This window comes from Lygodium microphyllum, chromosome 27, assembly GCF_053477565.2.
Source record: "Lygodium microphyllum isolate KBCC chromosome 27, Lygodium_microphyllum_v1.1.10, whole genome shotgun sequence".
Lineage (NCBI taxonomy): Eukaryota > Viridiplantae > Streptophyta > Polypodiopsida > Schizaeales > Lygodiaceae > Lygodium > Lygodium microphyllum.
In genome coordinates, this window is record NC_141161.1 from 10,634,337 (window position 1) to 10,661,779 (window position 27,443).

The following is a 27,443-nucleotide window of genomic DNA, read 5'->3' on the forward strand; positions in this document are numbered from 1 at the left end:
TATTTAGATTTATGTGAACCATGTAAAGGGAAATGGTCGTGTTTACCTTCAATGGCTCGGTGGGATTGATACATGAGAATCAAGTCGTACACAGCCAGTGAAATGTCAAAAGGTCTATAGAGTCCTTGGTAGTTAGAAGTCTTTCCACTAGGGTAGGCAAGCTGTGAAGCCGTTCTGCGCATAGGATGTACTGGAAGTTTAAGTGGTTCGGAAGCGTTTGAAGTCAGCTTCCCTCTAAACGTTTGTGTTTCAGATGAGCTTTCCAATCAAAACTCTAGTTTTCTTGAGTGAGTACCTAGCTTTGATACCATGTGAAGAAATACTCATCTAGAGATAACAAACACAATTGTATGTCAAAGCACAGAGTGATAAAGAAATCAGTAGGGTTAGGGTAATTGAGAAACAATAAACACAGAAGAAGAATAATGAATAAATACAATGCTCATGCAATAAACACACTATGTAGGGTGAATACAAATACTCAAACTCCCGTGTCTCTAGGATCGGGGCAAAGAGTGTGAGCTGGAGAGCGTGCTGTACTCACAGATCCCGAAATGCAGCAGACAATATCTACATCTGACCAACAGCAGCAAATGCATACAACGGTGATGAACCTGTCGTGATCAGGCTGATCATAGGCAGCAGCAGTAGGGCATGCGTGGTTGTACAGAGTGAAGACGGGCAGTGCAGCAACCAAAACACAGGTTTGGCAGCGAAAAACTTCAGACATAGCCTTCTGGCTGTGATCTTGGTGGCTGTTTGCATCTGTCGGGTTCAGGCTGATCGTGGTGGCAGCAAACAGCATCAAATGCAGGTCTGAAAACAGCTCTGGAATGTAGTAGGTATGATAGCAATAGCTGCCAGGGGGCCCATCAGCCTGGAGATAGCAATGTAGAATGGGTGCTAGTTGATAGAGTTTGCAAATCAGAATGGCCCTAAGTGGTGGGCAGCATGTCTATTAAAATATGAGTGGATCTTCCCAAATTAGGGTTTGGCTTATGTGACACAGACACTCTAAGAATGAATTTTTTAAAATGAAAGTTTTGAAATAATGGAGTTTTGGTGTTATAGTAAAGAGCTGATCAGTTTATAATGCATTTTAAGCTCAAAACCAACTTGTGAGCCCCCATGAACTTGGTCATTGCGACTAGCCATTAAAGATGACCTTCTTGTGTGCACTCTCCAATGCAATGAAATGTTATCTCACTTTGTTATCTCCCTAGTGTCACATGATGATCTCTACATGTTCGTATCCTCTAAGATAATCTCTCGATACGTGGCATTGCATGTATCATACATCATTGTCGGAATAGTACTTGTGCGTGCAGTTAAATCCCCAAATAGCAATATGTCATCCATATTGGCAAATGGTAAGGTATCCTCATAAAGTGGCAAATCATAGTACTTGGAACCAACTAGTGGAAATTGCAAACTACTATGTGTAACTCTCGGAGTCCATCCTTGTATACTCGGATTCCTAGGCATTGTGCCTTGGTATCTCTATGAACTACATGTACTCGATCATCACAGAGCACCTCCCTAAATAATAATGCTAGTCCTCTAGATCCTCTTGTTTCCCTACAGTGTTGGTTGGTTGAGGGCAAAAAAATTACTTCCATCTATATCCTTGTACCTTTGGTAAATGCTTACTAGTGCATTGGTATATCTCAATATATGTAGCAATATCTACAATCTTGAAAGTGTTCTCAAAATAACTAGCATCCGTTTGAAGAGCTCCATTATAGCTCCATACTATAAATCTCAGCATCCTATAGGCCATGCACGATTAGTTAGACCAATGACTAGTGATAATCACCCATCCATCATGATACACTATAAACTTTTCCTTATTATGAACTTCAAGGACCAAGGGCATGGCGGTCAGTGTCCTACTCACAACCTCCTTTCCTCTCTCTCTCTCTCTCTCTCTCTCTCTCTCTCTCTCTCTCCACCCCCCCTCTGTACGAGGGCCTTACTCAGGCCTTGCCAAACTTTTATCAGGCTATGAAGAAAAGAGGATTTGGGTGGTGCGATTATGCTGTAGTGAAGATTCACCTTAGAGACGTTCTCCAATTCCCACTTGGCTGAGGTTTGCACTCTTGAAAGTCCTCCTGGAGAAGGACTTTCCATGTTTGTGCTCTTGGGATGAGTTCTTGCACCATGCTTGCCCAATAAGGCTAGATTGTGATACTATATATCCATGATCCCTAGCCCTACCTCTGGGTAATGATGGATGATAGTCTCCCACGAAGAAAGTTTTGCACTAAGGGACGGAGCCGAAACACACATGCCGAGGAGAAACACGAACATGAAGCAATGTGCCAAGCTATTATCAAGAGAACTTGGTTGGGAGGATTTGCTGGGTTGGGCTAATGTCAGGTCCCACCTAGAAGTTTGATCCTTGCTCACCCATCTATATCCCAATTGGATGCCACACTGGGTGCTATCTGCCAGGTCGATAAGAAAACCAAATGCCAATTGATTTTTGCACTTGCACTTGTGTGGGACACCTCTAGTGCTAGTCTCACTCTGTGTAGGATGACCTCATGATCCTAGACACAAAGAGTTGTTAAACCTCTAGCTAACCAACTTCCACTAGTTGAATGCAATACTCGTGCTAAGCTTTGCTTAGACTTTTAGTGAGAACATCTGTAGGGTTATGTTGCGTTTTAATCTTGGTCAATGTGATTTGACCATCTTCCAGAATCTGTCTGATGAAGTGATATCGCACATCTATATGCTATGTGTGTGAATGATACATGGCAATTTTAGCCGGATACACAACACTTTGGCTATCACATCCCAAAACTGCAATACCCATAGATATGCGGAGATTATCTGCAAGTCTGCTCAACCATATAGCTTCCTTAGAAGCCTCAATAGCTGATATGTATTCAACTTCAGTGGTACTCAGTGCAACAATATTCTGCAACTTGGAACACCAAGAAACATCCCCACTAGCAACTGTAAAGACATAACCATTGGTGGACCTACGAGTGTCCAAGTCACGTGCCATGTCTGCATCACAATAACCCTGCAAACTAAGTGCACCCTGCCCATAGCAAATACTTTTTCTTTGTGTACCCTTAAGGTATTGAAGAATACATTTGACAGCTTTCCAATGTCCTTTGCCAGGACTTGACATAAACCTGCTAACAACTCCCACTGCATGAGCAATGTTTGGACGAGTAGCAACCATAGCATACATAAGAGAGCCACAAGCTGATGCATAAGGAACTCCCTTCATAGCATTTGCTTCTGCGTCATCTTTCAGGCTATTGGCTTTGCTAAGCTTAAGATAAGGAGGTAAGGGTACTCCAAAAGGCTTAGCTTCAACCATGTTAAATCTGTCCAGTACATTTCCAATGTACTTTTCTTGAGATAAAAGCAACAATTTCTGCATTCTATCTCTATGAATCCTCATGCCCAAAATATGCTATGCATTCCCTAAATCTTTCATACCCAAAATATGCTATGCATTCTTCTTTCTCTCTTATTCCTTCTTGTAGTACCTCCAATCAAGTTTCTTGTGGCCCTTCCGACCACAGTGATAGCAAGTAATGTTACTCTTATCCTTTCCTTTGCTCTTGCTCCTGTTTCTATGTTGTGCATTTACATTTTTCTTTTCAGCCTTGCCTCTTACATTGTAAGCTCAGTTGCTGCCTTCTCCATTAGACATATGTCTAATTTCTTCATTCAAGGTAGAACCCCTTACCCCATCATATGAGAGATTGGGGTTATTGCTGAGTGAAACCACCAAGGTCTCCCAAGAGTCAAGCAGTGTGAGGATCAAAAAGATCGCCCTCAACTTATCATCAAAGTCCAAGTTTGCATCTTTGAGCTGATTTAGAATCCTTGTAAATGCACTCAAGTGCTCAGCTGTAGGCTTTGACTCATCCAATCGCATATTCATCGACTTGCGCATTAAATGCACCTGATTAACAGGTGTGGTGATCTCATAAGTAGTTTTCAGCTTCTCCCATATTGCATAACCTGTGTCTAAACCCTTAATGTCTATCAGAATGTCATCAGTGACACCCATCTTTATGTAAGGCATAGGTGAAATTTTGCTCAAAGGGGCAAAATTTTGACTAATTTGGCAAAATCCCCAAATTAATTTGGGTTACTACTCGTAGTGTCTGCAATTTCTGACTCGAAAGTCACTGTTGGTCTAAATGAGATCAAATATGGGAAAAGCCCCAAATTTCTGGCTCGAATCCTCACAAATCTGTGATTTGTGCTTATGGCATGTGAACCCCCATCAAAGACAAGTGGTAATGAGGGGATTAGAGAAAAAATTGATTTTTAAAAAAACAAAGGAACTGATCGGGGGGGGGGGGGGGTCCGTTGACCCTGCCTTGTCATGTCACGTTGCCTGCAGATGTCACCCGCTGTCGCCCAGCATGCTTCAGCTCGCGGTGTCTCTACCGTCGTCCCCACCTATGCCCTGCAAGTCATCGCGATTGTTGCTTATGTGAATCGTCATGCCCGCTAGCGCTGCATGCTCCATGCTGTAACTACTGCTTGTTGGTCGCCACACGCTCAGCACCATGCCTGATCCTGGTGACACCTAGTCTTTCACTTCGGCCTGCAGTCGCCTAGCTGTCAGGTCTTTTACTTGCCATCAGCTGTTGCATGCCTGCTACTACAAGCCCAGCATCCGTCGCCTAAATCTTGGAAAGCATGCAGGGTCTTGGCTCTGATACCAGTTATTGGGCCAAGAGGGGGCACAGAAAATAGCAATCGAGGTCGAGCCGAAGTGAGCATATGAGTGTGACGATTGGAGAGAGAGTGAGCAGAGTGAAAGTACGAGTGGATTAGAGTGTACCAACAGTGTGTTGGTATACAAAGAATAAAATGTATTTATACTTAGGGCACATAAAGGGTGTGTTCTTATTTACAATGTGTGTGTACTATACACGGAGGTTACCGGGCCTTTATATCCCAACAAAGAATAGCAGCAACTCAGCTTGGGAGAGTATGCACGACAATAGAGAGAGAGAGAGTTTGTTTGTGTGGTCACAACTTGGCACTTGATTGATTGCAAGATAAGGTACAAAGTACAAAGTACAATCTTAGACTTTAGGGTTGTGTAAATGCGTTAAAATGTGTTCACACATAGATGTGTGTAATGTGTGGTAAGTAACCAAAATGTGTAACATAAATACTTAAATGAAAAAAATATAACTAGGGGAAAAAACAAACCTCTCTAATGGAGAGTAAAAAGTGCCCTAGTGTCCTATGTGCTGATCACCGGCTCTCTTGTGTGAGCATAAGCACGAGTAAAACCCAACCATCCCCCTAGAGTGATAAGTGATCAATATACAAGGGTCATCCACTAGAGTAGATCAAATTTAGAGTATTGCGAAATGCTTCAAATTTGTTGTGAGGAAGAGCTTTAGTGAAGATGTCTACCACATTGTTGTTGGTAGGACAATGGACAAGGTTGATATCCCTTGCATGTAGCCTCTCTCTGATAAAGCGATAATGTATCTCAATATGTTTCGTGCTTGGTTTAAACATTGTGTTCCGTGCCACTGCAATGGCACTTTGATTGTCAGGAGGCATCCAATTGTTGGAGCATATGTAGGAATGTCCATCATATCACTGTCATCATGCAAAGGCAGCTTAAGTTGAGTCTCTATCGATGTACTTACTAGCTTGCAATGCTGGAAGCAAAATCTCTCAAGGAGTTTACCAATATATTTGGACCGTGACAATCCAATGCCCCTAGTCATATGAATAAACTAAATGCTCAAATAGTAATGCAAAGGCCCCAAATTTGACATCTCAAAAGCTTGCTGCAAACTTTTCTTAAATGCTGAAATTTGATCAGCATGTGGCCTTGAGTAGAAGATCATCCACATAAAGACAAATGACCAGCAAGGATCCCTCCGCTCTTGCAAACTAAGTGTTTGGGTCCTTTAACTGCAAAACCCAAAGGCTGCTGAACATACACTTCTTCCTAAAGTTTCCCATGTAAAAATGCAGTCAATCTGATGCACAATCCAACCATAATGGGCAGCCAATGCAATTTATGGACCTAATAGTGGTCATACAGAATGTAAGAGCTAATGTCTCCTCATAATCAATGCCTTTCTTTTGCGCATAACCTTTTGCCACAAGCGTGGCCTTGTACTTATCAATGGATCCATCCACTTTTCATTTCAGCTTATAGACCCATTTAGTACCAAGTGCTTTCTTTCCAACAGGCAATGTAACTAAATCCCATGTTTGATTCTTTATAATTGAATTATATTCAGCTTGGATTGTTGCCATTCAATGCACACTTTGTTGTGCAGCCTCAGAAGAATCAAGCTCATCATCATCAAGTGTATTTTGCTGCCATAACAAACTCCATAGCATTAGCATGATCATGCAGACATGTTTGTCTTCGAGTACAACTAGCAAGAGGAGCATCCAAGTGACTCTCTTGTAGAGTTTGTAAGTACTATTTAGGTATAGGTCTAGCCTCTTGATTATGTACATGCTTTCGATGAACCTCATGTTTAACATCTTGCTGATTATTCAGGTCAACCATAGACTAAATTTATGTATTATTTAATGGAGCAGTTGACTGAACATTTTGTTCATTGAATGAAGCTCCAGCTATATCATCAAAAGAAATAGGCAATAGTCCTTCAAACACATCTTTTGCAGCCTGATATGTATCATAACCAGCTAGAGATAATTCTAATTTTTCAATCAAAAAGCACATCTCTATTGACAATAACTTTTTTGGAAATAGGATCGTACAATTTGTACCCTTTTCTTTTACTACTGTACCCCATGAATATGCACTTGACAGTCTTATTGTCCAACTTTTTTCTCAATACTTTGGGACATGGTTGTCTCCGTACGTAGTATAGGGACTGATCCGTACGGTACGTATCTGTACGATTTAGTACGAAAAAATGGGCACTTTTTGGCCACTCTCCTTTAAGTCTACAAATTTCTTTTTTTCTTTCTACTTTTTTTTTTTCTTCTTTCTTTCTTATTTCTCCCCCAAGCCTCTCTCTCTCTCTCTCTCTCTCTCAAGCTTCTCACACTCTTTTTCTCTTAACCCTCTCCTCTCTCTCTCTCTCAACCTTCTCTTTCTTTCTCTCTAGCCTGTTCCTCTCTCTCAACCATAGCTGCACTAGTACCACGTATGGAAGGTTTGATACTATACCATACTTTATGTACTGTACCTTACGTATTAGTACCATAAGGTACCAACTTAATGGATACATCTTTCCCATTTGAACTACACTTTGGGACGAGCTAAATGCTCCTTATATTAATATGATTCTCCCATGAGATTAGGTTATTTGAGATTCAAACAATTTCTCTCAACCTTCTCTCTCTCAAGTCTACACTTCCCATCCATGTAGTTATAAGTTGTAGGTAGCTGTATCACATGTTGCACATGCAACATTAGGTTTTGGCATGTTACCCTCAAGTACTCATCTTCTATACTCTAATAGCATTGCTATTTAGACTTGAAATATCTATTCAATTATCTTTAGTCCAAAATAATCAAGGTATTTTTTTTCATACTAATATCGTACCATACCTTATAAAATCTTAAGGTACCAGTTAGTACCGTATTTTATCGTACCGTACCGTATCGTACCTCTCGTACGTGACAACTATGCTTTGGGAATACGAGCATATGTAAGATACCCAAAATTACGAAAGTGACCAATTGAAGATCTATGACTGTTCCAAACATAAAAAAGCATTATATTTTTTAATGCCTTAGTAGGGTGCCTATTCTAAAACTTGACAAGCACATATAATTGCTTTCGTCTAGAATCCATGTGGCAATTTTTTAGCCGTCAGCATGCATTTGGCCATCTCCATGAGTGACCAATTCTTCCTTTATGCAACCCCATTCTGTTGTGGAGTATATGTAGTGTTGTGTAATGGCTTTTTGCTTCAAAAAATTATTCAGCAAAGAAGAGTCTTAATCTGACAGCTAGATTGATTTTTCACAAGTGTAGTAAGAGCCAAAAATGCATCATACACTTTTGACTTTTTAACCAATGAATAAAGCAAAAAAAAACGTGTAAAGTATAGTAACATGGGACGGGGAACGGGGAATGGGAACAGGGTTGGGTAAAGGACCCTGGGTAAAGGACCGTCCCGGGTACGGGGGGAAAAACGGCAATTAAAAAGCTGTTTTTTAAAAGTATTTTAAAATCACACTTAATCTACTCCAAGAGAGGAACATTTGAAGGACACATTTGCACCAAATGGAAGAAAATAGAGTATCATATTAGGAAATCCAAAAGACTTGTGACCACTCGTCACTCAAGAGTCAAGAGTCAAGGTTCAAACTACAATGACAAATGTACATAGAAGATGGGAGGAGAGTGTAAATACTAAAGCCAAAAATAAATACTAAATGTCAAAATGCCACATGACATAATGGCAAATGCTAAGTATGAGGGTAAATCGTAAGACTCAAGAGTCTAGAGTGCTCTAGAGAGTCGAGACTAAGTAGTGGGTCGAACAGTGGGCTGAAGCAGAATCTCCACGGACTCTGTGAAGTCCTCGACAACCTGTGGCTCCTCCTCACCTATGCCCTCAAGGTCCGCTAAAATCTCAGCTGTGTGAAGTGGGTCAACCTCTAGATCTTGTTGTGCCTGCTCCCATTTGGTGAATGAATGTGCTTTCTTCACCATGCCTTTGCAAAGCATTCGCAAGTTGGAACTCACAAAGACCAAATCATTGGCACGATGCACTCCAAGGCGGTTCCTCTTCTTAGAGGCGATGTGGCTATACATTGACCAAAGTTGCTCCAAGCAACTGGAGCTACAACACTGTGAGAGAATGCGGATGGCAAATTGCTGCAACTTTGGACTATCTGCACCATAATCCTCCCACCAAAATATTGAGCCAACCTTGAAGCGATCCGTCTGTGCATTTGGCAATCCATAACTACCTCTCTTCTCATGATATAATTGCAATTGATCTCTGATTTTGCGCCTGATACCTGCGTCTAGCACTAGACGATCCAAGATAATCCTAAAGCCATTGCTAACCTCTCTGTCCTTTTCCTACTTGCAACCTTGAAATTCGGTATCCACCATGTAGGCTGCTGCATGGAGAGGAGAGTAGTAGGCATCCTACCTTGTCACACACATGGATTTGATCTCATCGTAGTCCTCATTAGGAACATAAACCTTGAGGCACTCTATCATCCGATCCATGGCCTCATATACCTTGCCAATGCATGGCAACATGCCATTGACAAACCTCAAGAGGTCCATGACTGGTTTGATCATGGTGTCAATGCCCTTCACACTTTCCCATCATGCCATGTCATTTGCTCATGCTTTGCACTCTTGCCCCCTTGCTGTGGAAGCCTCTGGCATGCTAGAAAACTCTTCACTAAGGAAGAGTCCTCGTAATGCCCTGCTACATGTGGACAAGCGACCTAACATGAGAAAGTTGAAAGCAAACCGTGTCTTTGAATATTTGAGCAGAGAGAGAGGTTTGACCTCTTGGTGAACTCATGGCGAATCCTCCCATGATTGAGGACAAAGGTGACAATTTTGTTGGCTTCATCCATGACAAGAGCTATCCATGGTAGGGCCCCAATGTCTTTGATGAGATTGTTAAGACAATGGGCCATGCAAAAAGAGATGGTGATGTGAGGATATGTGGCTTGAAGTATGTTCCCTGCTGCTCGATTTGCCGGCTCACCATTTGCACAAATGGTCACCACATTCTCTGCTCCCATGGTTTCTAAAGTTGTTGCCCACTCCGCAGCAAGCACATCGGCGGACTTCCCGGAGCCGAAGGCGTCATGTGAGTCAACCAAATACATCTCTCCACGAGAGTAGGCTACCACTCTATGAATAGACTGCTTGTGGGTGTCACTCCATCCATCCACTAGAAGAGTGACACCATTATTGGCCCATAGCTCCTTCATATTTTCCGCAACAGCCTCAACACTCCTCTTCTCCTTTTCGAGAAGGGTGGTGCGAAGGGTTTCCGAAGAGGGGGGAACATAGGAAGAACCATATTCCCCAATCTTCGTAACCATGGCTCTAAAGTATGGAGACCTATTCAATGTTCATAAATCAAAGAGAGCATGTTAAGAATCAATATGATGATAAATAATAATGTTAAATGAACATAATAATTTATTATTTATTACTTGACACTAGAAACTCACTGAGCTGCACGGAAAGCAATGTGATCATGAAAGAAGAAGCGAGCCACGACCATGTCCGTCTCTTCTTTCAAGTGAGGATTCCAATTTTCCTCGAGGGTACTTTGGCGAGGACAAGAAGATGGGGTGGTCGATGCGGATGGGCCACATGCAAATGGTGTCGATGGGAAGGTATGTGATGTTACACCTCTACCCAAGTTACGGCTAGCCTCCATAGGACATCCTCGTGACCCCACCATGAGATTGGGATCAATGGGCACTTGTGGAGATCGCCTTGCCGCTTCGGTCACCTCATAGATTGCGAGCTTATCAAGAAGCTCTTGTCTTTTCTCCGGGGTCACCTTTGTGCAATATCTCACCTCATTCCTGGGTTCGTTCAAGAGATGAGCTCGCACCCTTTGTGGCACCACCACTACGTTTGTATCCACAAAGTTTGCAGGTCCATGCTCTAGCACAGCCTCGCGAACCATTCATAGGGCAATCGACCTCATTCCACCATGACCATCAATGTATCGCGGATCTTCTCCTTCAAGTGGGACCGGTGGTTCCTTCATGATTATCATTTTGTGAAGAGGTGGATGCCGCGGTAGATGTGGGTTGGTTTGTAGATGGGGAAGCCGATGAAGATGCTATAGATGATAGAAACTTGGAAAGTTTGATGAGAAGTAGCCTTTGAAGTTTGCCCTTGAGGCTTGACTCCTTGAGCCTTGAAAGTTGAGGCTTGAGCAATGAATTATGAGGCCCAAGGGAGGGAGAGTAGAGTCTAGACTCTAGAGACTTAAGAAGGAGAGAGAGAGTAGATAGTAGAGCAATGAGCATGTAGTATGTACTATAGACTATAGTACTAAGTAGTATAGTCTATGTACTATGTAGTATGTAGTAACAATGAACATGTAACATAATACATGTACATTGTACAATGTATGTAGATAGTAGAGCTTAAGCCTTAGAGGGTAGCCTTGAGGCTTGAGGCCCAAGGGAGGGAGAGAAAGAAAGAAAGAAAGAAAGAAAGAAGAAAGAAAGTTATATTAACGTCTACAACAGGCCAAGTTGGCCTATGAGACCAAAATGTTGCATACAAAATGTCTGGGAGATTTCAAAAGTCCCAGTGAAGCTAACTAAATTGAGTAGGTACAAATGATATCTAGACTAGATACAATCTAGAGGTACTCCCAGTCCGGTGTTGAATTGCTCCTGGGGTGTTCATCCTAGGATGTCCCGCATGGGTCGGTCTAACATGGAGAGACTAAAGCGGCAGGGTAGGGCCCTCCGATGGCGGCGTAGTATCCCTTGTATCTTCGACATGTGTCTTCTGCGGGGACGGGGGCCGGCGGGGCGTGGGCGCCGGTCTTTGCCTCTCGCTGTGGCTATTTCTAAGGTGGTCCCCCAGGGTCGGGAGGCCGGTTGGACTGGTGGGTGCTCGGTGAGAGAGAGAGAGAGAGAGAGAGAGAGAGAGAGAGAGAGAGAGAGAGAGAGAGAGAGAGCTTGTACAATGTAGAGGGTAGCCTTGAGCCTTGAGCCTTGAGGCCCAAGGGAGGAGAGAGTGGAGACTTGAGACTTGAGAGGGAGAGGAAGAGCCTTGAGCACGCCGGCCTTCAACCTTGAGACTTGAGACTTGAGAGGGAGAGAAAGAGTCTTGAGAAGTTGAGACTCTTGGCCTTGGGAGTGTGAGTGTAGCTTGAGAGTGGAGCATTATATAGGAAACATTGGCAAGAGCATGGCGGAAATGGCTTATGGCAGCACAATAGTAAATTTTTTTTAAAAAAAAAGGCCCAACGGCTCCTTGGGCCGTCCCTAGTTGGCGTCCCTGACACGCACGCGTTCCGGGAACGCGTCCTTGCTTGGCTCACCGGCGTCCCCACTCGGAGATGAGACGTCCGTCTGTTTCGGAATGTCCCTGCTTGGTCCCGTCCCTGGGACTACGTCCCTCCGTCCCATGCTGCCGTCCCCTCTGTCCCATGTTACTATGGTGTAAGGTCATTAATGAAAGTGAGGAAGTGATAACATCCACCCAATGACTTTGTTTGCATGGGTCCACCTACAACTAAATGGACAATTTGCAACCTGGCCGTGTCTTTAAAAATCAACATCACAAGGAAAAGAAAACTTATATATTTTTCCCAAAATGTATCCCTTACAAATGTGCTCAAGAGGTCTCTCCAAGAGAGAAAAGCGTATATCAAACTACCATAGTTCACATGCCCCATACGAGCATGCTATAACTCTGTGTTTGACATAGGAGGAGTAACAGTAGACACCAAATAAACCAACTAATCAACTGAACAAGCATCTAACTCATAAAGTCAAGAATTCCTTATCCTTGACTATGCATTTATCATCATAAAAAGTGACTTGCATTCCACATTTTGCTAAAGAAGAAATGGATATCAAATTCTTCTTTATCCTTGGCACATACAAAGCATTTTGCAAACGGAGAGTAGAGCTATCAATGGCTTTCAAACAAATCTATGCAACACCTCTAATAGGATAAGATGCATTGTTGACACATTGCATTGGTTTGCCAACAGGAGCTTCAACAAGAGAAGTAAACAAATTTGAGCGGGATATAATGTGCTTAGAAGCACCACCGCCAAAGAACCAAGTGTTGACATCCTCTCTAGAATTGAATGCTCTATCTGCCTAAGAAAAATCATAACTGCAAGTATAAAACAGTAGTCACAATTAGTGATAAATGATGCAAACTTTGTAGTAGCAGCAATAGAAGGTGCATCTAAAATTGCCATCCGAGACTCCTCTTTCTCCTTAGCAATGCATTTCTTGTATTCTGTGATATAGTGACCGAAATACCATTATCTTTTTATCCAACAAATATATGCTCAAGTGTAAGCCATGCTACTTGTGAAGTAGCAAGAGAACAGATATGTGGGATTATAGACTGTTGAATTGCCAATGCAATAAGTGACAGTGCTTGGGCATCCCTACCGTCCCAAGCCTTTTGTGTAGTTGTTCTTTGGGGTGGTGGTTGACGACGTCTTGCCTTTGACCACGACCTCCTTGTGGAGGAGTTGCAAGAGCCAAATCACCAGGTACTTCCCCACAAACATAATCCCAAAGATTTTTTGCAATAAGCACATTCTTCATCATGGACCATAGAGAATAGTTGTTTCCATGCAATCTATCCTCTTTTGATACATAAGTGAAGACATCACTCCGTCCTTGATTTGCCATAGTAAATGTCACTCTTCCAAATGCACAAGAGTGATAACTAAATTGTGTCACACTTGACCACTATTGCCTCGGTGTGCTGAAATTCTTCAGATTTAAGCAAGCAACACGCTGCCCAATGCAATAAGAGTACTCAGCAACACTAAAAACACAAAAGTCCCAAAATTTGACTGTCTAATGTGCAAGATTTCAAGCAATTTCAAACTAAAACCTCAACATATATGCCAATGTGTGCCAAAATACAAAATCCCCAAATTTGCTGACCCAAATGCCTGCAATTTTTTGCAATTTGTGCACTAAAGAACTTGCTGAAGCAAAAAATTAGCCTTTCCATGCGAAAGCCCTTTGCTTTGGCTTTGATTTTCTGAATAAAATAATAAAATATACCTGTGTGGCAGCTGTAGGCATGTTAGAAGGATGCTTACATGGCAGTTGGTTGTAGACTTACTACACAGGATGAGGGTGAGTGTTGTGGTAGGGCGGAGCTGTTGGAGCAGCTGACAGATGGAGCTGCCACGTGGCAAAGTGGAGCCTTTGCAGGTGAGGAGAGTTGTTGGGTGGTGAATGGATTGCCGGCCGCACAGTCTGCAAGATTGCTGGGATGGTGGGCGGACTATAGGTGATGTAGCTGGTTGGCATCACCAAGCACAGGGCGGCGCAGCTAGCAGGTGTGCACACGTGGGAGCTGCAGACGTGCACATGTGGGAGTGTCTTGGCTAAGCTGGTAGACGGAGGTGTGGGGTGGCCAAGGTGGCTCTCAGCTCTGATACCAATTGTTGGAGGAGAACAACTCAGCTTGGGAGAGTGTGCATGACAGTATAGAGAGAGAGTGCGTGTGGTCACAGCTCGACACTTGATTGATTGCAAGATAAGGTACAATGTACAAAGTACAACTCTTAGACTTTAGGGTTGTGTAAATGCCTTAAAGTGCATTCACACATAGATGTGTGTAATGTGCAGTAAGTGACCAAAATGTGTAACATAAATGCACGTATGAAAAATAATGTGACTAGGGGAGAAATCCTCTCTTATGGAGAGTAAAAAGTACCCTAGTGTCCTACGTGCAAATCACCGATACTTCTGTGTAAGCATAGGCGTGAGTAAAACCCTACATCATCTTGGCGAGTGCCTTATAGGCAAGTGACAACAAGGTGATTGGCTGCCACTAGGACAGCTCCAAGTGGTTTCCCTCTTTGGGGAGGAGAATAACTAGACTTGTTGACATGTTGCTTGGAGATCTGTGGAAATGGTTGTGGCAAGGGGCTCATGACCATATTCCAGTATGTAGAAAAGAAGGCCCTAGATAGCATGTCCTCTCCAATGCATCTCTACCCATCTTGTGAGTGGAAAGCTTGTGGTAGCTCTTTCTCAATGAAAGGGAAAGGAGAGACAATCTTCTCCATTATAATGAGGGAAGGGATGCAATCCCAAACCTATTTTTTGCATTGCATCACTAGAGCTAAGACTAGCCCCTATGAAGAAGCTGTTTGTAGAAGGTAGTGGTGGTGACCTCCAACACCTCCGAGAAAGAACAAAATTTTCCAAACTAGTCACGGAGGCTACGGATTTGGTCCCTTGAAGTGGGCGGTGCATGTATGTGGAAGAACTCTTCGCAGCTCGTGTCCCCCTTCCATGCCCATAAAGTAGCTCAGGTGTGGAAGACATTATCCTCTAAGCTCAAGAGAGTTGACTATGGATGTAGCTCTCGAGTGTGGAGGGTTGGATCCCTCAACTTCTATAGCAACCTTTGAATAGTTGCTTGATCCCTCCAAAGGGCCATCTCCTCCTCCCAACATTGTTGAAGATCATGGAGAGCTGCCTCTTGACAAGTCCTACTCGGCTTCCCTAGGGCCTCTATAACCTACTCAAAACTTTGTCCATCCTTTGTGCTCACTCTCTAGTCCAAATCTACTCGTCTGTCTTCTCACCTCATGCCCATAGGCCGAGTGCAAGATACAACAAGATTGAGGATCCAAGGTTGAAGTAGGAGCATCCAAAGAGGAGCATCGGGGCATGACATGATATGGTGGTCTTGCCAATTGTTCTACTTGCCCTCCTCGAGTGTATCCCCACTTCCCATACATAGAACTTGTCCATTTGCTCCAAGGAGTTATCGTGAAAGCTGGATCCCTTGTAGTATCACAAGCTCTAACTACAAAGATAGTGGCCTCCAGGTCTCATGGTCCACATTTGCCTTGCCTTACAAGTCAATACCTCACCCCTATTGGTCGTTTAATCTCCCTAGATTATTGAAGTCACCTCCAACAATCCAAGAGTCCCCTATGTGGTTTGGGCATAGTTATCAAGTACAAAAGGTACGGTACAATAAAATACGGTACTAAATGGTACCTTAAGATTTTATAAGGTACAGTATGATATTAGTACAAAAAAAATTAACTTGATTATTTTGGATTAAAGATAATAGAATAAATGTTTAAAGTCTAAATAGGAATGCAATGAGAGTAAATAAGATGAATATTTAAGGGTAACATGCCAAAACCTCATGCCGCATGCTCAAGGTGCACTACCTACAAGTTACAAGTACAAAGATGAGAGTGCATACATCATACACGAAGGATAACACAAATAGGAGTAGGCTTGAGAGAGAAGATTGAGAAAGAGAGGCTAGAGAGAGAGAGACAGAGATGATATTCTTCTCTTCTTTTGCTTCAGATTATTCTTGCCTTTTCCATTTCCTTAGATGGACAGCCTAGTGGCATATTTGGCGTACTCGGAATGCCTTTATTTTTGATTTAGTATCGGGCATCCATGGTCATGTGGCCCGTGTTCATGGTTTAGTATCATGGCATATCTCCTCTATGGTCTCATCTAATTTGGTTCTTCCTGACATTGCTGCTCCCTGGCTGGATATAGTTTGCTCCACTCCAGCTGTCCTTTCTGAGTGACATTTCAGAGTTAGAGTTGTGATAAGACTTTTACTTGTATCCTTGTGTTTATTTCTCTATGGTTAAATCTCCACAATACAATATGCACCATACTCTGTTTCTCTATGGTAGTGCTTGCCTTAAAAGAAGAGGGTTGCACTTATTGACAAGAACTCGGGTACCTTGATGACAATTGTGATTCCAAGGCCAAGGGTATCTTACCACACCTAGAAGTTGACAAGAACTTGGGTACCTTCATGACAATTGTAGTTCCATGGCCAAGGATATCGTACCCACATGTAGAAGTTCTTTACCTGGTGGTTGAGAGGTGGCCTCTAGTACTGTAGTGCTGTTTCTCCAACCCCTGATATCCGGTCTCATTAGTGGCTTGCTGTTGGTGCTGTGGATTTTGGACCATGCCCTTGGTTAGTGCCTTAGGGCTTATGTGGCTGGTTCAGCCCTCCTTTAGGTAGGTCTGAACTAGCCCAGTGACATTTGTTGAGACTTCTGAAAGGCTCGATAGTGGAGGGGTCAGGATAAAAGATAGTGGCACCTCTTGAATGCACTTTAAGATGGTGAAAATTTTATAATTCATCTCATGGGCACTTGCTACCTATGTGAAAAACAATGAAACACTTAAGTAGTTAGGCATACTGTATTGAAGTTTCTGAAGGATGATTTTGAAGATTAAAAGGTGAACTTGATGAATTGAACTTACTCTCTATAGTTTTATGTTTGACAGATCCAAGGCAAAGGCTAAGGATACAAGTGCGAGAGTATTTGTATTATAGAAGAGTTTGACGGCTCCTTCCTGAGGTGGCATTGTAATGTGTAATGAAAAGCTGTGTAAGCTTTATTTTCCATTTTTGTAGAAGCAAGTTTGTATTCTAGAGGCTTCCTGATTGCAGTGTTACCATTTCCTAAATGAATGATGGACGATGGTAACAGAGGTTGTACAAAATACACTTCTTTTGTAACGAAACGACTGTACAGTAATAAAGTCTACATCTTGATTTAAGAAGCCAGGTTTGAGAGTTGCATACCGCACTTGTTGTGCAGCCCTTACACAGTGAGCACACTTTGTGTCTCTGTCTGTCTGTCTGTGTGCATGCGTCTGGGCAGGTGGGCGTGCATGCATTCATATGTGCAAGTATACATGTGTGTTGGTAGCTCATGGTTGTTGTAAATTCTCAAAAAAAAAAATCACCTCTTTTGGGGTTTCCTGCAGTAATATACAGTGCTTCCAAAAGTAACGTGTTTGGATGTGAGTGCGATGTATTTCATGTGTCTTTTGAGTGTTTTAAGATCTGAGGGTTAACTCCTTTGTGTATCAAAATATATCGCAATAGTTTCCCTCCTGAAGAAAGGAATCTGTTGCATTTTCTGATCCATGTCGCTCTCCTTATGTCATGCACTCAGAAGCACACATTAAGACATGTATCCAACCTTCCAATCTGTGCTCATCCATGAACTGCCATGGTATCGATTGTCTAACATGCATGCATCCTTCCAAACTGGGTTTATGTTGTATGCTGGCATTGATAAAGTTTAGTAACATATATGTTGGATAGCCTTGACAGAGTGTTGTGATATGCTCATGCCCTTTGAACTACTTCGACACCATCTTACATGTTGCAGGAATCATGAAAGAGGAGCTTTAGTAAAGAGGCAACTGATTTGTTTTACAGGAACGAAAATTCTGGTCAATGTCATGCGGAGGTGTGCAGAAGCAGTCTGTAATGTTTGCTGTATAAACCAATCTCAATCTCAAAAGCTACACCACAACTCAGGACTCTGCTTGCAGCCTTGTTCTAGGTTTCACTCATTCCAAGCATCATTATGTTACAATGTTTTTTGTGGAACAAAAGCTAAGTTTTCTGTTGGGCTTCCCCAATTTTTGTTCCTTTTCAATGTCTGCATGCACTAGGGAGAATGCCTAAAAGATTGTTTTGAATTGTTTATTGGGCATTCCATACCTAATCATCTGTATTGGATACCCATGTGCTGTGGGGTTGTAGATCTCTTGAACTCCTTTGTGACTTGGTCTCTCTTTGAATAATCAATACCTGATACATGTCTTGGTTTATGGCAAGGAATGACAACTTTTATGGAATTAGACATTGAATACAGTGCATGAGTTGCTGCCTTCGGAAAATAGCAGTGACCAATTGATGAAGCTACATGGATGATCATTGATTAAGGAAATTGAGACTAGTCTTACTGCACGTTTGACCATTCTGAATAGTGATGTATGGGGCTGGATGGGGCTTGATCTGCACTGCCTATGAGGCAAGGTTTTGCATGGTGAAAGAAATGTGGAAGAATCATACCTTTTATGCTCAGGTGGTGTCATTATTATGTTTCACTCTATCATATTTTATGAGGAGGACCCAGAGGCACAAAGCAGCTACGATTCTGACTGCTAGTGCAAACAGAAAGCACTGCACCATTGCTACAACTAAAAGTTAGTAGCTTACATGAACTCAGAAAAGGGCTCAGGGGCTACACATTCGGTCTTGGGAGCTGAGCACCAAAGCTACATTTTCTTTCATCTCTGGAGGTGCCTGCAAATAGACACACTTCTCTCCAAATATTTGCTCCAAGAAATCTCAAAGGGTTGTGAGGTGACTTCACTGCTTTTGCTGTGTGGAGTTTTGATGCTAACTGAACTCATGGCTTTCCCTTTCACTCTTTAAGTTTAACATCAAAACCAGTGGTACTTGTACACTCTTAGCTTCTATTTGTGTCAATCCATAATTTGGCTCTTTGTTAGTTTGTAAGCTTTTACTTGTCAGTTGCTTGATCCTCACTGTTTTTCGCCGAAGTTGTTGTATGCACCCATGACACGTGCACACATCTTAGTGCTTCATGCATGCAGAATGTCAATGCAAGGGAGCCCTAGGAGCTACAAAGTACAGTGACTCTGCAACTTATATTTGAGATTGGAAAGTTATTGCTTGTTCTACTTGTAAAAATAATTCTAAGGATTTGTCAATTATTAGTTGTATAGAGTAGTCAATGGCACATAGTATGAGAGGAAGATCGGTTCTTGATGTGTGACATGTTTCCAAGGGTAACAAATTTTGAAATGATGTTAGTAGCTTTTGCTTTCAATTATCATCAAATTGCCAAAACTCTCTTTTCTTCGGTAGCCATTCCGCCTATTCTTAACATATTGTTTATTACCCTTGGTATCCATCTTTTGCACAAAGAACCAGAATGTGATAACTTTTTAATGCCCTATCAAAGCATTTCCCTAAATTGAATACATCTACATGCTAATCCCTTAAAATTTAGTGCTTTTGCCAAGAATGGTAGAATTGGTGCTAGTGACCTATATTTCTTAGTTGTGTTCTCCAAAGGTGTGGAAATATGAACTTGCAATAGGTTCTTAGTTGTTGAAAGAACATAGTAACATGATGTTGATTTTTCAAATTAGTGCCAATCATAAGAAATTCCATTGTAGTCTTGAAATCTGTTGTGCAATAGTTTGTAAATATGGAAAGTCCATGAAAATATAACAATGGTTAAATCAACACTATAAGCCAAAGAGGATATAGACATCTAGTCTTAAAACATGTGCAATAAGCTGTAAATATGGAAAATTGAAGAGAATATATCAGTGGTTAAATCAATACTATAAGGGTGTACTATTATTAAGTTCTAATGTAAATTTTAGATGTCAAATGATTTTCCATTGATTGAATATAAGGGCTTACAATGAAACTTGTATTCAAAGGGTGCCAAAACCCTTGACTACCAAGTCAACATGTGGTTCCATTAGGATGTCCATCTTTGTTGGACCAACCAAGAAGAGGCATAATAATTTTTAATTCTGTACAAGGTGCCTTTAGTGCTTTTTATGAAAATGGAACCCTTGGCTTTGGTTCAACATGCCATCTCATAACCACTTAAGCTAGCAAGCCTCAACTTTAACACATTTATAACTAAAGAGCACCATGCGAAATGAAATAAGGAAACCTCAAGGTGGAAGAATGTTACGACAACAAAGTTATAAAAAGTTGTACTATTGCATCATGTTTGTTTTCAAGTTATGAGCCTAGACCAACACATAGAGTACATAAATGGACTAAAGTACAGCGATAATACTAAGATTGAGAATTAAAAAAACCAAAAAAGCATATGAGTGGAACAAAGGAAAACAATAATATTAAGATTAAGACTAAAAACAAACATAAGTAAGTCTTCATAGAAAAATAATAATGATAGGCTTGAGAACAGAATCAAACAAGCACAAATAGACCTTGAAAATCTTAAGGAGATAACAATATAACAATATGCAAATTTAAGTTTGAACATTGCAATTGGATAAGTCGGTAGGAGAGAATATGGCTTATGTTAGCTCACCATACGCTTGTTGGCATTAGTTTGTCTAATGTAACACTAGAAAACATGCATAGAGACAATTAAGGAGAGAGAGAAGATTAATTACTAATGACATGTATGGCCCACTAAACTTGGGATGCTCTTCAAGGTCGTTGGAGAGAGCACTTTTGAAATGATGCTACTTCTTTTAAGATTAGCATGTTTTTTGTTTTCGCAATGTATATGCCTAGCAATTATTGCACATTTCATGCAAATTCTTTTAAGATTAGTGTATTTTTTGTTTTTGGAATGTACAGACCTAGCAATTACTGCACATTACATGCAAATTTTGCACTTAGTGAGATGACATATACATGTGATACCAAGGAGTATGTTTATGTTTGATTTAGGTTAAATGCTCTTTCCAATTAAATGCATGCATACATTTTCTACAAAGTTTTCTAAAATCGTTTAAAGAATCTTTTAACAATGCCCTAACATTGAGCACTAGAAATTACATGAAGCATTAGTCAAACTTAAGGCTATGACCTTAAAAGTCTAAGGATCTACATTTAATCGTGTAGTTTTATGGCGATACTTGGAAGAGACTACTAGATGATTAGGGAAATTGTTTGCGAAATTGGAGGTATTTATCCCTCTTAGTGACAATGCTTAACTTTTTAAGAATATATGCATCTTATGTTTTCATTATTTTTCTTGAGCATGACGATTTGCAAGGTCCAATTTGTAAGCTCTATGCTTGAAATGAATTTGAAAGTTCATTGGGTAATACCATTAGTTTACCAATTTTGTGCATTCTATTAGGCCCCAATTGAAGTCTCCTCCAAACATGCATTGAGCATGTTACATTTGTTTGGTTTGTAGTTGCTCAATCCCATCATTTTGATATCAAGGAGATAAGCTCATTTAAAGCTTTATATGTTAACTCTTCAAATACCAATTAACATTTATGTGGGTGCCTCTAGAGTTTCACTTCAAAATAGGTAAAGTGGTACACTCTATAGAAATTAACAATTCACAGAATTATACATTGCTTGTTTCTCATATTCTTTTGAAAGCTCATGGAAACAATTTTGAAATTTTTCTTATCAATTTTAGTAATTAAGCAATATTACTTGACAATAAATTTACTACTCTTATAAACTATAGTTGCCTTAAATTTTGAACATTTTAGAGCTCCTAAACTTTGTGAGGAAACCTAGAAATAGGTACATCAAAGATGGACTTGAGTTTTGCAAGTAAGGGTATGTACATGGGAAAGTGATTGGATCAATAGCATTTTTTGTGTAGGAAAATGCAATACTTTTTTTCCTATGACCACGTACTACCTATCAAAGTAAAATTCAATGGTGTAGTTGTGTGAAATTATATTGGTGAGATAAGAAATAAATGGGATGCTCCTTCCATTATGTATTCATTTATGGTACATCTACTGGGCTCAAGATTGATGCTCCCTTTCACCTTTCTTGGTTTGATGTGGCCGTTTGAGAGGTTGGTCCACTGTGTTAAGTGATTACATGGGTTGGACAACATATTAGGTGGTCCAACCCTCCTACTAGCCCATGCATATCATCTACTCCACATTCTTTTTCTACAAATGCTTTGAAGTTTTTGGAAAATCGTAGATTGAAGTCTTGTTTTTTGTCCTCTTTATAGCATGTTCTACTTGTCCCGACCATTCAAATTCTATTACTTTATGATATCTCCTTTTAGGTTTACTCATTATGTATTCTATGTGACATCATTAGTATCCTCTTGAAAATATCTTTGATCCTAGTTACGTGTGTTGTAGTGTGTGTGTGTGTGCTCTTGCCTTTTTTTTTTTGTTGTAGAAATATTTTTCATTATCCTATGTGTAATGATGTAAGGAAAATTTGTTTATGTTGTATTAATATGTTTAACTTGTCTTTTTGTAAGGATGAAAAATTTAATACATTGTCTCCACTTTCATATTCATTGCAGATTCTAGTGTCATCATAAAGTTGATTTGCCTTGCTTAAGCAAGTGCTAAGTTAATGTGAATCAAGTCTATTTTAGTTGTAAGTACTAGTCAATTGCATTTATGTATTTATTTGGTATTGCTAATAGGGTGTTTCAGGGGGAAAACTGGGTCCCCCTAATACAATGTCGTAAGGGGACTAACTTTTGTTGAAGCTTGAACTGAGTTCCCAGTGCATGAATCACATAAGGTGGGATTTTATCCCGATTTGTTGTAACTACACATATTTGTCACATCTTTTATCCAAGTGTTTTGTTGGACCATCGATTGGTGGATGATAGGGGAATAGAAAATCTGATTTTGTCCCAAACATTTGCATATTGTTCTTATTATTTCGATTATGAAATATTTTCCTTAGTTTGAAAAGTATGAGATGAGGATAAGCATGCCTAATGATCACAACTTTTAGGAAGAATTTCCTTGAATTTGAGATTCCATCATATGATGACCAATGATGTCCCAAGCTAGGGATGCATATGAAAATAAATTATGTATTGAGTTTGAAGTGTCTTAGGGATCATTATTCTAGATCTCAAATTATGGCTCACATAACATAATATGATATCTTAAATATAATATGGCATATAATATTTGATTATTAGTTCTTATTCCATTTATTGTTTGTCGGAGTTGTGAATTTGTTACAATACAGCTATGTGTTGAAGATCTATGGGTATGGTGGTGTTTGTGTGTGAGATATTTGAGAAATACAGTTATAATATCATTATTTTCACATTTACAATATGTAAGTTGGAAATTGTAATCTTGTTTCACAAAAACCCATCTAAGTAAAATGACCTGGAGGATTTAGTTTTTTTATTAGTCTTATAAAAGCACTAATTATCAATTTCTAAACATGTACCTATGGATGGAGTTTTTGTAATGACCAAACTATTGATAAGAGTTCCTTTTTTGTTGTCAAGTGATTAGATTCTATTTTAGGGAGTGTTCATCTAATAAAATAGATTGTCATTTGTTCAAGATGTGATTTTATTGTTGGAAGAAATTTTTATTGAGTTTTATTACATTTACATTTTTTAAGTTGTAATTATAGGTTATATTGTTCCAGGATTTTTAATACTTCTTTCATATGTTCCTCCCAAGTTATGTATATCAAAATGGCATCTAGATAGACCATTAATCTTTTATCAATTAGATGTGTACATAGCCTAACTACTAGATGTTGGAAGGAAATTCGTGCATTGAGAGTTCAAAGGCCATTCCTTTAGATTCATATTGACCTTTGGCTATATGGAAAGCTATTTTTGTTGTTTTCATTTATTAGTAGGTAATTGTGAATATTCGAATCTAAATTGGAAGATGTAAAATATTTTAGTCAAAAGGCCTTTCCTTTAGATTCATATCGACCTTTGGCTACATGAAAAGTTGTTTTGTTGGTCTCATTAATTAATAGGTGTTTGTCAATACTTGAAGCTAAATTGAGAGACATAAAATATTTTAATTGTCCTAACTCATCTACTAAAGCATCTATTCTAGACATAGATAAATATCATGTTAAGTTATCTTGTTTAAGACATGGTAATCAACAAAAAAAACATAATCTCATGAAATGTTTTAACTAGACGTGGCTCGACAGCTCGAGGGCTTTTACACCACTAGATTAACCCCTGAGCGAGCATCTCTTATACAACTTATTTTATTAAATCATTTTTTTCCTAGAGCAAACCCTAAGTGAGCATCTCTTATACCACTTATTGTATTAAATCATTGTTTTCCTAGAGCAAAAGTTATGACTAGAGAGGTAGGGAGAGTAATTTTGTGATATTGTAAGTTAAAAACGATATAGTTTACTATGATTTTGGCTAGATGAATTTGCATTAATTGGTAGCAAGTTCAATCTTTGTCACCTAAAGATCTTGAAAATGGCTTGAGACTTAGTGACTACTTGTCAAATTCATCAAATTTTTTCCATTTTCACCTTGATCCCCTTGAAATGGCTCCAAGAATAGCCACAGTTAATTGTATAAAGTTGTGTTAGTCACGGTTATGCCCATGTAACCAAATTGTGAGTAAATTGTCCATGTTGTACCATGTCCACAAGTAACTCTAGCATGAACCAATCCCATCCTAAAGTTAGGCGGAAAAGTATATAAATGCCTATCATCTCCAGATAAAATTGAGATTTGAGGCGCTCAATTAATTCCTAGTTTTACTAGACAATGAATACCCTACGATCTCAAGCTTTACTAGACGTCATGCGATTATCTTGTTGTTTTCAAAAGGCTTGAACTTGTAGATGGATTGCTATTCGTAACCACTCGCTCATTCGTTTTTGGATACTATTCCCAAGAGTTATGGCTATTTTCTCAAAATTATCCCCTAAAAAAGCCTTTAGATATACTTAATGATCCTCAGGGTTGGTTTTCTTTAACCACAGCTTGGTTTAGTTGATTCACTACTAGTAAAGACAATACATCTTGATTAGAATTGCTCACTTGGATCTTTAATGTATAAAGATAGCATTATTTGTTCACTTATGGATAATTGAAGAACTTCATTTTACACACTTTTATCCATACTTAGCTATTAAGTTACCTTTTGAGATTATATTTGTCTCTTATGTGATTTTAGTTTTTATATGTACCCAAATTTTTGAGCAAGGGAAAATGTAATATGCAAATGACTAATGATCAAGATAGAGCTAAAGAAGAAGTCGAATAGATGTCCTACAATGTAACTTTGTGTCTGTAAAAAAGAAAATCAATGATGATTTTATATTTATGTATGTTTCTTGGTTTTGCCTTTGGGGTAGCATTAATGCTTAGTGTTTTTTTTTAAAAATTGTATTTGACAAATTAATTTTAGATATATTTTTTCTCAAAATCACATTGGATGCCATGTCAAATCACATGTCAATATGTTAGCAAAGCTTGCTTCATGAGACTTTGTCCAATGCAAGTCTTCGCATCACCTTTAGCCATCATAAGATAAAACATATTGCAATTCATTCATTTTCCTTAGCTACTCAATGCACTTTTATTGTTTTGTATATGCAAGTCAATTTTATTTGGAAGGTTCCATGATATTTATCTTGATTGATAAAGCATCATCGTCAATGGTTACGTTGTGATTGCTAGTGTCCCTACACCAAAATACTGTACCAAGCATATTGACAAAGTTTAGCTAGCATAATGGTTGGGCAAGCTAGCCATTGTTAGTATGCATGACTTTACTAGAGTTAGAAGTTAATTTAGTACTCTCTAGTATTCTATATCTTTCTCTATTTTATGAAGTTAGAATGAGGAGGAGGAGGAGGATAATTGGTGCACAATTGCAAATTATTGTTGGTTATACACATGTACTATTGGAACTGGGAAGTGAAGGATGTATCAAGGCTTGTGGGTAAAACAATAAGTCTGCAATTTGCTGAACTTCAGATTAAGGGGTAAGGTTGGTATTGATAAGTTGTCCAAGATAAGCTGCTTCCACATAGTTAAGGATGTGTAATTAATTTCAGGTTATTAACCATAGAGTTGAGGATACATAATCAATTGATGGGAAAATGGCTACAATGGGGATTTTTCATCGGACACAGAGTAACCTAAGCTGCCCAAGGAAAATGCGAGTAATTGATTAGATTTGTTGTGCTGAAGAATACATGGAATGAAAGAGATAAAAAGTGTTTGACACTCTTTTAAGCTAGATTTGGTCCTTTTGATATGTTAATTGATATCAATTGACTTCTTTGATTTCTCTTTGAATGCTCTAACCAACCTTTTGACTTTAACATTTCAATCAAAAGTTTTTGCGGTCCTTCTATAGTCTTCTCTATTTGGGGTTAATTAAGGGATTGCTCACACACAAGAAAGATGGAGGCACCAAGTCTCTTTCTCCTCATTCTTCTTTCTTTTTTCTTCACTTCATCCAATAGGGATAATATACTAGAGTAACTAGGGATAGTTTGCTAACAACCATGAGAGCAACACTTTGTCATGATTCATTGTAAACTCTTTTAATGTAGTGGAATTAGCAATCATGTTGTAACAGCTAATGATGAAGCTCCATCAAGCTTATGGCTATTGTACCCTCAGTACCTAGAGACAAGAAGACATGTGATGAGCTCACTACTTGATACTCCCCCTCAAGTTCAACCCAAACGACAATACTCCCAATATATTCCAAAAATTATGGTGCTTCTTGACACCCAATCACTTCATGAGTAGATTAGCCACCTACTCGTCTATCTTCATATACACCAATTCAATGTCTCCATCAAGGACCTATGGATTTCTATATGCTTTGTCCTTGCATACATGTTATAATAATACAAGGTGAGTAGCTTCACAATAACGTCTTCCAAGTCATGTAGTAGCTTCTTCATCCAAGCCACCTCACATGTAGGGGTTTGAGCTTCTATACTTAGCCTAACTACTACATAATGAAAATAGTCGGTTGCTTCTTACTACTCCAAGTCACCATGTTACCATCCAAGGCATAGCCATTAGTTAATGTCTTGCCATAAGAGGTTACCTAGCCTATCAATATTGGTGTACCCAAACACCTTATGCTTGCACCATATGCATACAACAACCCATAGTTCAGCACAACATTTGCCTACATCAATATCTTACATAGTATTTCGAAATGTGGATTCATTTGGTGTTGCATAAACTTGTGAGCACCCCTATGTCATGACCCATATCTAGCCTATCAAGACAGCGTACAACAACTTTCAATCAACTTCCAATACATGGTTGGATTCTCCAACTCCTCTCCAAAATTAGGCTATAACTTTGCATTCACTTTCATTGGCATGGCAATTAGTTTACATGCCATCATCCCACACTTCTAAAGCATGTCTAGCACAAATTGCTCTTATAACCTCCAAATTCCATGACAT

At 39.7% G+C, this 27,443-nt stretch overlaps 1 protein-coding gene and 1 pseudogene across 8 annotated transcripts in view; one reads left to right on the forward strand and one right to left on the reverse strand.

Moving 5' to 3' along the window:
- The window catches only part of LOC148012052 (uncharacterized), a 116,145-nt gene extending 96,981 nt beyond the window's left edge, over nucleotides 1–19,164 (forward strand). For 2 of the 8 annotated variants that reach the window (XM_087669800.1, XM_087669801.1), the window contains exon 19: nucleotides 16,979–17,908. The gene's annotated coding sequence lies outside the window, so the exon portion shown is untranslated. The other 6 variants (XM_087669799.1, XM_087669798.1, XM_087669802.1 and 3 more) reach the window with 6 other exon arrangements.
- LOC148012053 (uncharacterized) lies at nucleotides 8,481–10,663 on the reverse strand (annotated as a pseudogene).
- Nucleotides 19,165–27,443: the final 8,279 nt, after the last annotated feature.